This window comes from Myiozetetes cayanensis, unplaced genomic scaffold, assembly GCF_022539395.1.
Source record: "Myiozetetes cayanensis isolate MyiCay16 unplaced genomic scaffold, myiCay2020 scf1, whole genome shotgun sequence".
NCBI lineage: Eukaryota > Metazoa > Chordata > Aves > Passeriformes > Tyrannidae > Myiozetetes > Myiozetetes cayanensis.
This window is the reverse complement of record NW_026086604.1, coordinates 95,677,000-95,687,566: the sequence shown is the minus strand read 5'-3', so window position 1 is coordinate 95,687,566 and position 10,567 is coordinate 95,677,000.

Sequence of the window (10,567 nt, the reverse complement as noted above, 5' to 3'; positions counted from 1 at the left end):
GTAATTTCTGCAGCACAAATCAGAAACAAACTTATAGAACTGGATGGCCATTGTGCATCTGGTTTCTGTTACTGAGAAGCCAACAGGCACCATTTGCTCAGACCATCTGCAGAGAAAATGTTGACGTTTTTTGATTTTGTTTTTCTTCTAAGACAAACCATTTTGTGGTCCGCATCTCAGGCTTGAAGTAACACAAAGCACATGTTTCTTCCAGATAAGGGGAATGGTACTATTAAAAAGGTTCCGTGTAGAATTAAATCATATACTTGACATATGAGGGATACACTCTGGGGAAATGGAGTGTCTCATTTTAAATATTTGTTGTGTATTAAGGAGCTGATACAAAGTCTGCTGTAATTGGTGTGTGTCTCCCCAGTTTTACTAGCATGCATCAGATCCTCAGTCCTTTCCGAGATTTGCTAACAGATTCAGATTCTGTAAAAATATTAATAATTTGTCTGCCTTTTACGCTTGCAACATCCTGTGTTAAAATATTCCTTTAATGGATGCTCAGAGTTAAGGAAGGCTACAGAACTCTAAAACTATCTAAATAAAAGAGAAATAAAGGGTAGCACCTTATATTACTTGTTGTCATGAAGATGTTGACCCACTGTTTTTGTGTGAAGTCCAAATTATGTTGATGAAGGTACCTCAAGGCTTTATTTGACACACAGGACAAAGCTGTTGCTGCATGCCAGCTCTTGACAACAGAAGGAGACATCCAGACGTCAGTGTTGACTGCATCTCTCAAAATTGTGTGTGCAGTGGAGCTGATGTTTGGTGCTGAAGGTCACACAGAGAGTAAAGTAATTAGTTAATTAATTAATTAATTAATATGGTTTTTCCTGCATGGAAGGGATGGCCAAATAATCCAACAGCTTCTGAAGATGGAGAACAGAATTTCCATGCTAGTGAATAAACTCCATGAATGCATGAATTTTGTTTGATTTTAGGGCAAATTCAGAGAAAACCACATCCAGTCCAGGCTAGGGATAAGCTAAAAAAATAATAATTATTCTACTAATATATTTGTGAAACAGAAGCTCCATCCCTCTTTCAAATAGTTTTTAGGCTCTGAAATAAAGTAAGTACTGGTTTTACTGGTTATTTAAAAGACTTTTTCCCTTTAATTAAGGAGTCTTTCAGGAATACCTAACTTCTTTTTAACAATCTAGTAATATCGTCTCTTACAGATGTAGTAAACATTAGGCAAAAGACATGAGCTATATGATATCCTTCCACACTTAGAGTCACACTACAATTACCAACAGCTTTGCCATTTGTACGACAGCATTTTTTGGGGGGGTTCCTGAAACTGTATGCCACTGACCATCTCACTCACTCACAGTGTGCTGTCACTTAGATGACAACACTTAAATCCTTTTTACAGCCTGCTCCTTGGTATTTAATTTAGTCCCTGTCATAGGAGACTGACATTTCTAGTTTTGGAGGCTGAAAGTCTGCTTCTCCCTAGAAATAATGAGAGGAGGCAACTAATATTTTTTCCTGCAGAACAGGTAATGGTAGAAGCAAACTGTCCCAGATATCTCAGTCTTAAAGTTTAACCTCCATCTAGGTGGACTAATTAATAAATGGCAAGTGCCTCAGCTTTATCCACACAGACAATCCACAGGATGTTTATTACTGTCAGGGATAATAAGTTTTGCTGCATTGTATTCCTAAAAGTGAGTAGTGATGTATTTTAGCCCTCCTTCAAAGTAGATTAGATGTTTACAGGTGAAGAAGAGCTAAGAACTAAAAAATATGATGGCAGGCAGGAGGAATGCTATCCAGAGATGCAGAAACATTTTTGTGATTCTCAGTGTCAGTCCAGTAAAGTGGATGCAAGTACAACAGGTTTAAGATGCATTAGAAAAAGGTATTTTAATTTTTGCAGCAACACCTGTTTCTATTCTGTTTCATAGGGAAAATAGCAAGAGTCTTACATGACAGTAGCTGAAATACTCAAAAAAGCAGTACTATTGCAACACACTATCCCCTGAAGAACAGTATGTTGTTGCAGACAGAAAGGTGGTTTTTTTTTTTTTTTGCAGATGGTTTTCAGACAAGTTTCTGACTTGAAATATTTGATCTGACTGTTGTTAGAATAATATGGGCAAAGAACAGCACAACTTCCCAGATGGACATCTCTTTAACTAATCTGGTTTAGTACAATAAATTCTGTACTTCTTATTATTAAGAACAAACTCCTTTATCAATGTCTTATTTGGATATTAAGTCTCCTCTGCCTTTTCAGAATCATATTATGGTCTGCTGTCACACCAGCTTGGGCTCTAATTATCTCATAGCTCAAGCAGTGTTAAACCTTCTCTGGGGCTGGTTGGGTGAATTCCAAGAAAAATTTAAGCTACCACAGGAGCTGATTCTGATGATTTCAATATGTGACCTTTAGCTGATCATGAATTGTACCAATAACCCAGTCTTGGTAGTGATTATATGCTCTTCTAAATCCAAAGTAAAATTTGGATTTTGATCTTAAGAGATAATGAGGGAGCTCATTACCTATACTGGGCTTGACTTTTTGGCCTCTGCGTTTTCTGACACCCTATCAGAGTCTTTGCACCCAACCTACAGCATTTTACCCTCAGTTACTAGAGGCCTTATATTTTAGCACATGTGCACAGAAATCAGTTTCATAAAACTTAGTCTTCATGCTGTAGAGCATCAGTCAGCAATGCACTACACCATTGTAACAAAATAGGACTGGATGATTATTTGTTTTACTAAACAGGCAAAGAAAAGCTAAATTTATGCATCATGTGTCATTTTGGTGTTACAGGAAAATACTTTCGTAGTGTTTCTAAAATAAATTCCTATAAAATATAGTGATGTTTAGGAAAAAATAGTACTAAATTTTTGGCTAATAGTGGCAGAGAAGTAATCTTTATCTTAAAACAAACCCATTTTCAGAAGTATAACTAATACAGTTATGACACCTGACCTTCCAAAATACTAATGGAATTCTGTGATGCTCTGAACATCTGTAATTACACATAAAAATTAATCTGCTTTTTTGGATCAGGAAGGTGCTCTGCCTTAGATTTTAAATTAATTTTGAAGACCTTTTCAAGATTTAAAAAAGCTGTAGTATCAGTTCTTGCATTGGTTGCATAGTCATCACAAGTGTTTCTGCAGGAACAAAATTAGCTCTGTGCAACAAACTTAGGAACAACACTTGAATTATGCTTATGGTCACCAGTAAAACTGTATTTTTTAACCATTTTCCACACTCAGTCCCCTTGTTTCCACAGCCTCACTTTCTGTCTTTCTGCTTTACTTGGAAAGTGTTTATCTTTCCAGCCTGTTTCTCACAGTGTTCTTAAAGTTTAACATCTTATTTCTGCCACTGTGGTTCCCTGAAGCTTCTGTGCATTTTTCATGAATATTTTATCATGACTTAATTATATAAAGATTTTTTTTCCTCTCTGCTATAATGATCTTATGGTCAGAATATGGATTTTTTTTTTTTTTGGTTGTTTCATTTTGGGCAGTGTCTCCCACTTGGGCACTGTCCTTTAGGACAATATAAAGACATCACAGTGGAGATGTTCAGTACATCTCATTTGAATGTACTTTGCATTTTCTTTAGAACATTTCTATTTAGTTTGTGTCTGAAGTGTGGCTTTGAAGCCTTACCATTTTGGTTTTGTGGGCTGAAGAGGGACTGACATTCATGCAGGCATCTCTCTAGTAAGTTGATGCCTGTGGGGCCAAATAGCAGAGCTCATATTATTAGCACAAGTGCTAGGGGACTGCATGCTCTCAAACCTCCAAGATCTATTAGCTGGCCTTCCCTGCCTGTTCTGGGTTACTCAAACCTCCTGCCAGTGCTGATGCTTACCAAGTTGTCTGCTTGCAAAATGCAAAAATTGAATAAATTAAATTGCTGGACTGTGCACAGCATTACTAAGATAAGGAGCTATCTCCTGCACCTCCTCAGCCACTCTGGCAGCCCAGTTCTATTCCCCTGGTCTTTCTTGTTATCCACAACTTTGTCTCTCTGTTTCTTTCCAAAATTACCCGCAGTGTCCTCTTTTTTATTTTTTCCTTTTTTTTTTTTTTTCCCCCCTCAGAAGATTTATACTATACTCCAGGTTTCTGTGTGTTATTGTAAATGAGAGGGATTAATGTCAGTCTGTAATCTTAGTTCTGTACTGTTAGGAACAATTCATACTCCTTAGTTATTGTTGATTTTAGTATTTTCCAATTTGTTTTATATTAATAAATTACAGTCGTGTGGCTGATGTCCGTTAAAATCTTCCATAAATTCTTGTCCAGTTGGTTAATACTTTCCAACCACAGTACAATGACAGTACATTAAAAAAAGTTGGTTTTCACTCACATCAGTTATACATTTTTCTGTGATTTTATTTCTTTTTCCCTCTTTGTGATTGGAATATTATTGAATCCAGCACAACGAAAGCAAAGCACAAATTAAGCCTGGTAATTTTCATTACATTCCTTTTCTGGATGGATTCTGAGAGGTTTTGGAAGAACTTAATCCAGAATATATGAACAAGAACTACAGAATGTCATAGTGAAGTTTTATAAACCCAAGGATAAAGACTCTGTCTTCTGTGTTGGGATTTTTTGAACCAGCCTATTGAATTTGAGAGCAGAGATAAAATTTTTTATTAAATTCTAGACATGTAAATAAAAATCTATAAAAAGATATCACTTTTTATTAAATCCAGAAGTTTTTGTATAAAGGAAGATGAGGAAGCATTTATCAGAGGATTTATAACAAAAACAAAGTGAAAAAAATGAAGTGAAAGTCTTGAGAAATATTTCTGTAGAAGGCAGAAAAATATTCTTATGCTGAGTTAATGTCAAGTAACTTTTTTTTCTTCTGGAATAAAAGACCATTATTTTTTCATTGTTTGGTGACTGGTTCATTAAATACAATGCTGACACAATTTTGTTTCATCCTGACTGGTGGAAAATGTGTGCAACACAGCAGAAATTAACATCTGTCATCTTTCTTATTCCATACCTGTCTTTTCAATAATTTGTGCCACTCACTCTGTTGGCTTTTTGTTTTTAATCTGCTTAGATGGTACATTGCAAGGAGCAAGGTCTGTTTTTCAGTTTCTATACAGTGAGTAACTCGTAGCTCACTGGCAAATTTAAGATGCTATTGCAATAGTAAGTGACTAATAATAATTAATGATGTTTTGAAATTAAAATATTTCCTAAATTTTTTTACATTTTTTCTTCTTACAGATATATCTGGTATCTTTAATCCTTTTTAAGTTTCATGTTGCACACTTTGCCTGGGCAAACATTCCATGTTTCCCATCCAGTTTATTTACTAAGAAGGCTCTAAGCAATGTCAGTATAGATGACAACAGAATAAGAACACTTCAATGTGTGGCAGCATTTGATCAATAAATGTGTGCAGAGACATTGGGAAAATGTCAGCTTTTCAGCTGGCTGCCAATATAAAGAGTTTATGCATTGGAGCTCACATGTAATGGCCCAAAGACATAAATTAGAAGCCTCAGCTAATAAAGAGAATTATTAGTTACAGCAAAGGTCCAGTATTCAGGGTGGAAAAATGCTTCTAGTTTCATTTACCATGAAAGGAATTTGGAGAGGACAGGAAAGGGCAGCTGATGATAAACACACATGGAGGAGAATGCCAAAAATGTTAACATTGTTAAAAGGAGAATGGATTAAAAGAACAAGTTGTTGATTTTTCTCTATATGTTCCAATATAAGAGTAGGATATAATTTTTATTAAATTAAGTACTACTGATCTGAATTTCCTTGTTTAGAAATCAAGTTCAGGAAAATATTGCTGAATTTTACACAGAGCATGAATATCAGAGGAGAAACTGATGTTATACGATCATGTTAGTCTCTGACTGGGTATCTCTAGATGGAAATTTTGCTATAGAAGTCTCTCTGGCTGCAATGAGTAATATAATTTTCCCCTCCTCAAGCTGTGCAAGGTTACATGTAACTTCTCTGATATTTGTACTTTGTTGATTGGATTCTTTTATTGGCTATTATCACATAGAAGACGTAAAGAAGTTAACTTGAATGCTTATACATAAAAATTTCCTCCCTCAATCACTATGTACTCCCCCTTGAGAGGAGGCAAGAGAGAACTTTGTGCTCAATGACTTCCTTTTCAGGGATTCTTTTCCATTAAGCTTAAACAAAGCAGTTATGCAACCTGGAAAGAGTTACATTTCAGGAAGTCTGGAGTTCTGGAAGTGCTACCCAGCCAGGCATGAGCTAGAGCAGACAAAGCTATCTAAATGCTTCTTCATTGTAATAAATCAGTGACTTTGCAGTAATTAAGCATCTTCTTTAAAGCTTTGCAGGCCTCCACGCATGAACTTGAGACTTTTTAAAATATTTGATTATATGAGGAAGGCGTGCATACAACTTATAGACACAGCAAATACAGTGAAGGAGGGATGAGTATGTGTTAGAAGACTTTATAAAAAATATAACTCTGGAAAGGATATTAAAAATTAAATCCTAATGCAGTAGGGGAAGGAAAAAAACGTTTTAAAAATCCGATTTCTAAGGCGATGAAGTTGACTGTAATTTTTGCTTTGTTGTAAAACATGTGAGAAGCATCTTTCTGTCAGATCAAACACATCCTTTCAGAGTGCCAAGATCTGTTATAGCATCATCATTCTCAGCTATTTTAAAGCAGAATACCTCCCCCTGCCCTCCCCTTTCCTGCACACACATGCTTGTACACCTGCAGCCTCGCAAGTAAAAATTGCTTTTGCAGTGACATATCAGCCACGATAAGGTATTTCATATGCATATCTGTAACAAAACTGAAATATCTGCTTACTTTTATTTTCTTAACTGGTTCATCACAACTCCAGATAGTCAGGACTACAAATCTGTGGGGGGTTTTTTTCACTCTTTTTGAGTGTGTTTGAAAAGTCTTAGGGGATTGTGTGAGTCAGGCACAGAACAGTGTTAAGGCAATTCGATGTAATTCAGTGACATCTCAGTTTAAATAACTCTTCATAAAACAAGCACAGAATCTGTTGCCTTAAGGATCTGTACGAGTTCCTTTCAAGGAAAGACTGCATTGTCCAGAACTGTGGATGACTTCAAGAAAAAGAAGACACACAGCTTATAGCCTCAGGGTCTCAGCTTTCTCAGTTTTCTTTCCATGATTAAAGTATCTCCTGAAATAGGTTCCTAACAAGGCCTTATATAAGCCTTCTATGAATACACAAAAGAAGACACAGGTTTCTTCTTCTTAAAAAAGATGCAGGTTTCCCTGTCATTTAGATGGTGGTATATATCTAGATATATATTTTTAAAGTCCGTTTTAAGCCTTATTATTGTGACACCTTTTAAATGTTCAGCAACAAGGCTAGAGAAAATAGCACAACTTTAAAACAGAGGTAATAAAAGAAAGACAACATACTGCTGTAAGCAAAGAACATTAGCCATGAGCATATGGATAATTTCTCTATATATTTTGATTTTGATACAGAGAGATATAAAATTATTAAGAAGTGAGTATTCACAAAGCAGTCAAAAGTTTTCAAGTTAAAATGAAAAAATATTTAATGAAACAAAATAATCAGGTTACCTTTAAACAAACATTGCAGAGTGAATTAAAAATGGTGATTAAGGGATTAATCTTGACCACTTTGACTAGTATAGCTACAAGTCCTACCAGAATTCTAGTAGATAAATAAGGCATCAGGTTGGCTTTAGACTTGCTCAACACTGCTAGTACCAGTGAAGGCTTCCCCAGTCATATGTGCCCATGTGCACATAAAATAGCTGTATTTGGAAAGAAGGACCAGAAATAAAGTGCCCAGCCTCCTTCTCTTCCCAATTTTTACTCTTCCCAATGGCCTTGTATTTCACTGTGCATTCTTGCCCTTTTCAAGTCCAGCATGTTTGATTAATCTTGTCACTTACATTTTATCTCACCAAATAGGATAATCTCCATCATAATTAGCTGCTGCTCAAGTGTCTTGCTCCAAATGATCCCCTGCTGTGTTTTATCATCATTAATTGGCAAAATGCTCTAGACCTTCTTATCAGAAGAAAAGGAAACTGATGCATGGAATCTCAGTCTGTCAGGAGAAGGCCAGCCAGGGCACTATTCTGCACTGCATGATAGGGCCCTAAACAACATTTCCTGTGAGCCTGACACTTGGTGTGGAGAGGAAGCTTTTGTACAATATTTGCCCTGTTTTTTTTTCAAGATCCCGTTGCTCAGTAACAGCAGGTTCAAGAAAATACAGATATTAAAACATGTTCCATCAAAGAAAAATTAATTTATGTTTCCTATAATACCTGGATTGCAACTATCTTATTAGTATTTTCTGCAATTACATCAAAAGAGCTGTTCTATTCACCATATAAACAAAGAATAACTATCACAACTTGACTATCCACTAAGTAGAAAATGTGGTACTTTCACATGCAGGGGGAAGTGTTAATTGTGGTGCAGCTAATACTGCCAAGCTGTGTTTTCAAAGAGGGGCCCAGGGCCAGTTCTGGCTGAACAGTAAAGCCTCTTGCTAGTGTTGAGGACTGTATGACACTGTTCACAAAGGCTCCAGAGAGAACACAGTCATTTCTATGCATCCCAGAGCCAGGTTTCTGTTCAGTTCTTGTTTGTCCACAACTGACCTACTTCTCTATTTTATGTCACTATTAAATCCTTCTTTGTTTCTAATGTGGTTAAATACCACTCTGTTTCTACAAAGTGTTGTTGTCAAAACAGCCCAAATGTAATACTTCATCTTTCAGACCCACTTTTTTCCCCTTAGCCTTCCTCTTGTTCCTTAATCTTTTCTCTGTACACTTCCCTTCATATTCTGATTTCTGTTGCTTTCTGTAGGCTTTTAGTTTCCAGTCATGCTTCATGCATTTGGCAGGGTTCTTTGGTTTTTACTGCCAAATATCTTCACAGTTCTCTTTCAGAAAGTTTAATCCAAATGAATAAAATTTACTCTTTTGAGAAACTTTATTTTTGTCTTTACAAAGTCACTTTTCATCTTGTACTCAACTATGATGTCTTTAGGGTCAGTAGTATGCTAGAGTTGGCTTTATGTACAATTAACGTGTGCAGCTGGGCCTTGCTAAGCTATACGTGGTATTTCTGCTTAGTCTAGTCTGGTCTAAGAGATGGTTCGTTGTGGTGTGGGTGATTACCTGAGCAGACACAGATGAGATGCAGCTGGTCGTGAAGATGCTGCCTGTCTTTTCAGAGACAGGGTGTGAGTCACCACCAATATCAGACCCACTGAGGAGGGTGATCACAGGTGGATGGTAAGAGCAAAACCTCTTTGCCAAAAGGTTTGGTTTCTCAACAAAGAGTGACTTAGGAAAAACACTTTTCTTTTTTTCTGCCAATGCGATACCACTGATAATTTTGTCATTCGGCAAATCTAGTAATAGATACTAAGAGATGTCAAGATTTGAGGCAAACTGAGTGAAAATTAAAATATCCTGGGAAGAATATATGAGGTTTTGCCATCTTATTATTTTAAGAGGAACCTTAAGGTTACTTATTGACATCAGTTAACCTTTGAAGCACAATGCTAAACAACATTTCTATGTAAATTCCTTCACTGCACTTGATCAGGTGAAAAAACTCTCTTTCATAGCATTGGTTTCTCTGAAAATCTTGGCACAATGGCTTTTCCCAAAGGACCTGAAAATCTGGCTCATGTTATACATTGAGGTACTACTGTCATTATTTACAACACTCACTGCTCAGTAGAACTGGGCCATGTGGGAGGTACGTTGGATTCATTGTTTAGCAGTAGACTACTGATGTACTTTATTTTTATAATAAAATAAAACTCATTTCATATGAAATGCAAATCCCAGAAGCCAAGAACTGTATTTACACATAGAGATCCCCACTGTGGGGTTTTTGAGGTGATGCTGTCTGTTTGAGCAATGTCCTGTAATTCAGTCTGACTATCTGTATAAGTATCACTTAAACCTGCAGCATGAACCTAGCATTTTAAAACTAGTGGCAAGAACCCAAAAAATAGCTTCTCCAATGTTATGTACTGATGAAAATCATTATAGTATGGGAAATGAAATAATGAGATGCATATACTATATGCATATCCCATATGCATATAAGAACAGCTTTTCTTCTTAGCTTTTCCTATATAGAATTAGTAAAATGATAATTTCATGAATGAACATTCAGCTGCTCTAAGCAGCAACATGGTGTAGGATGCTGGAAAACGTTTTGAGGAGCAGGAGTTCATGCACAAGCAGCAGTGCCCTAGAACATGTGTCTTTTGTCTCCAAACCATGTTTCAGATTTGCAGGCAAAAGTGTGCCAGCTCTTATTGCTGTGATTCAAGCTCATGTGATCATAACATGCCCAATCAACACACCCAATATATCTACCAGTGACAGAGGAATAAAGGCATGTGTAATTAATGGAAGATTTGATAACCGATACCATCAGATATTGTATTAATATTTACCAGGAGCAAAATCCTGGCTCTGTTGAAGTAGAAGCTTAGTCATTGACTTCAGTGGAGTGAACCTTGCCCTGTCATAATGTTGG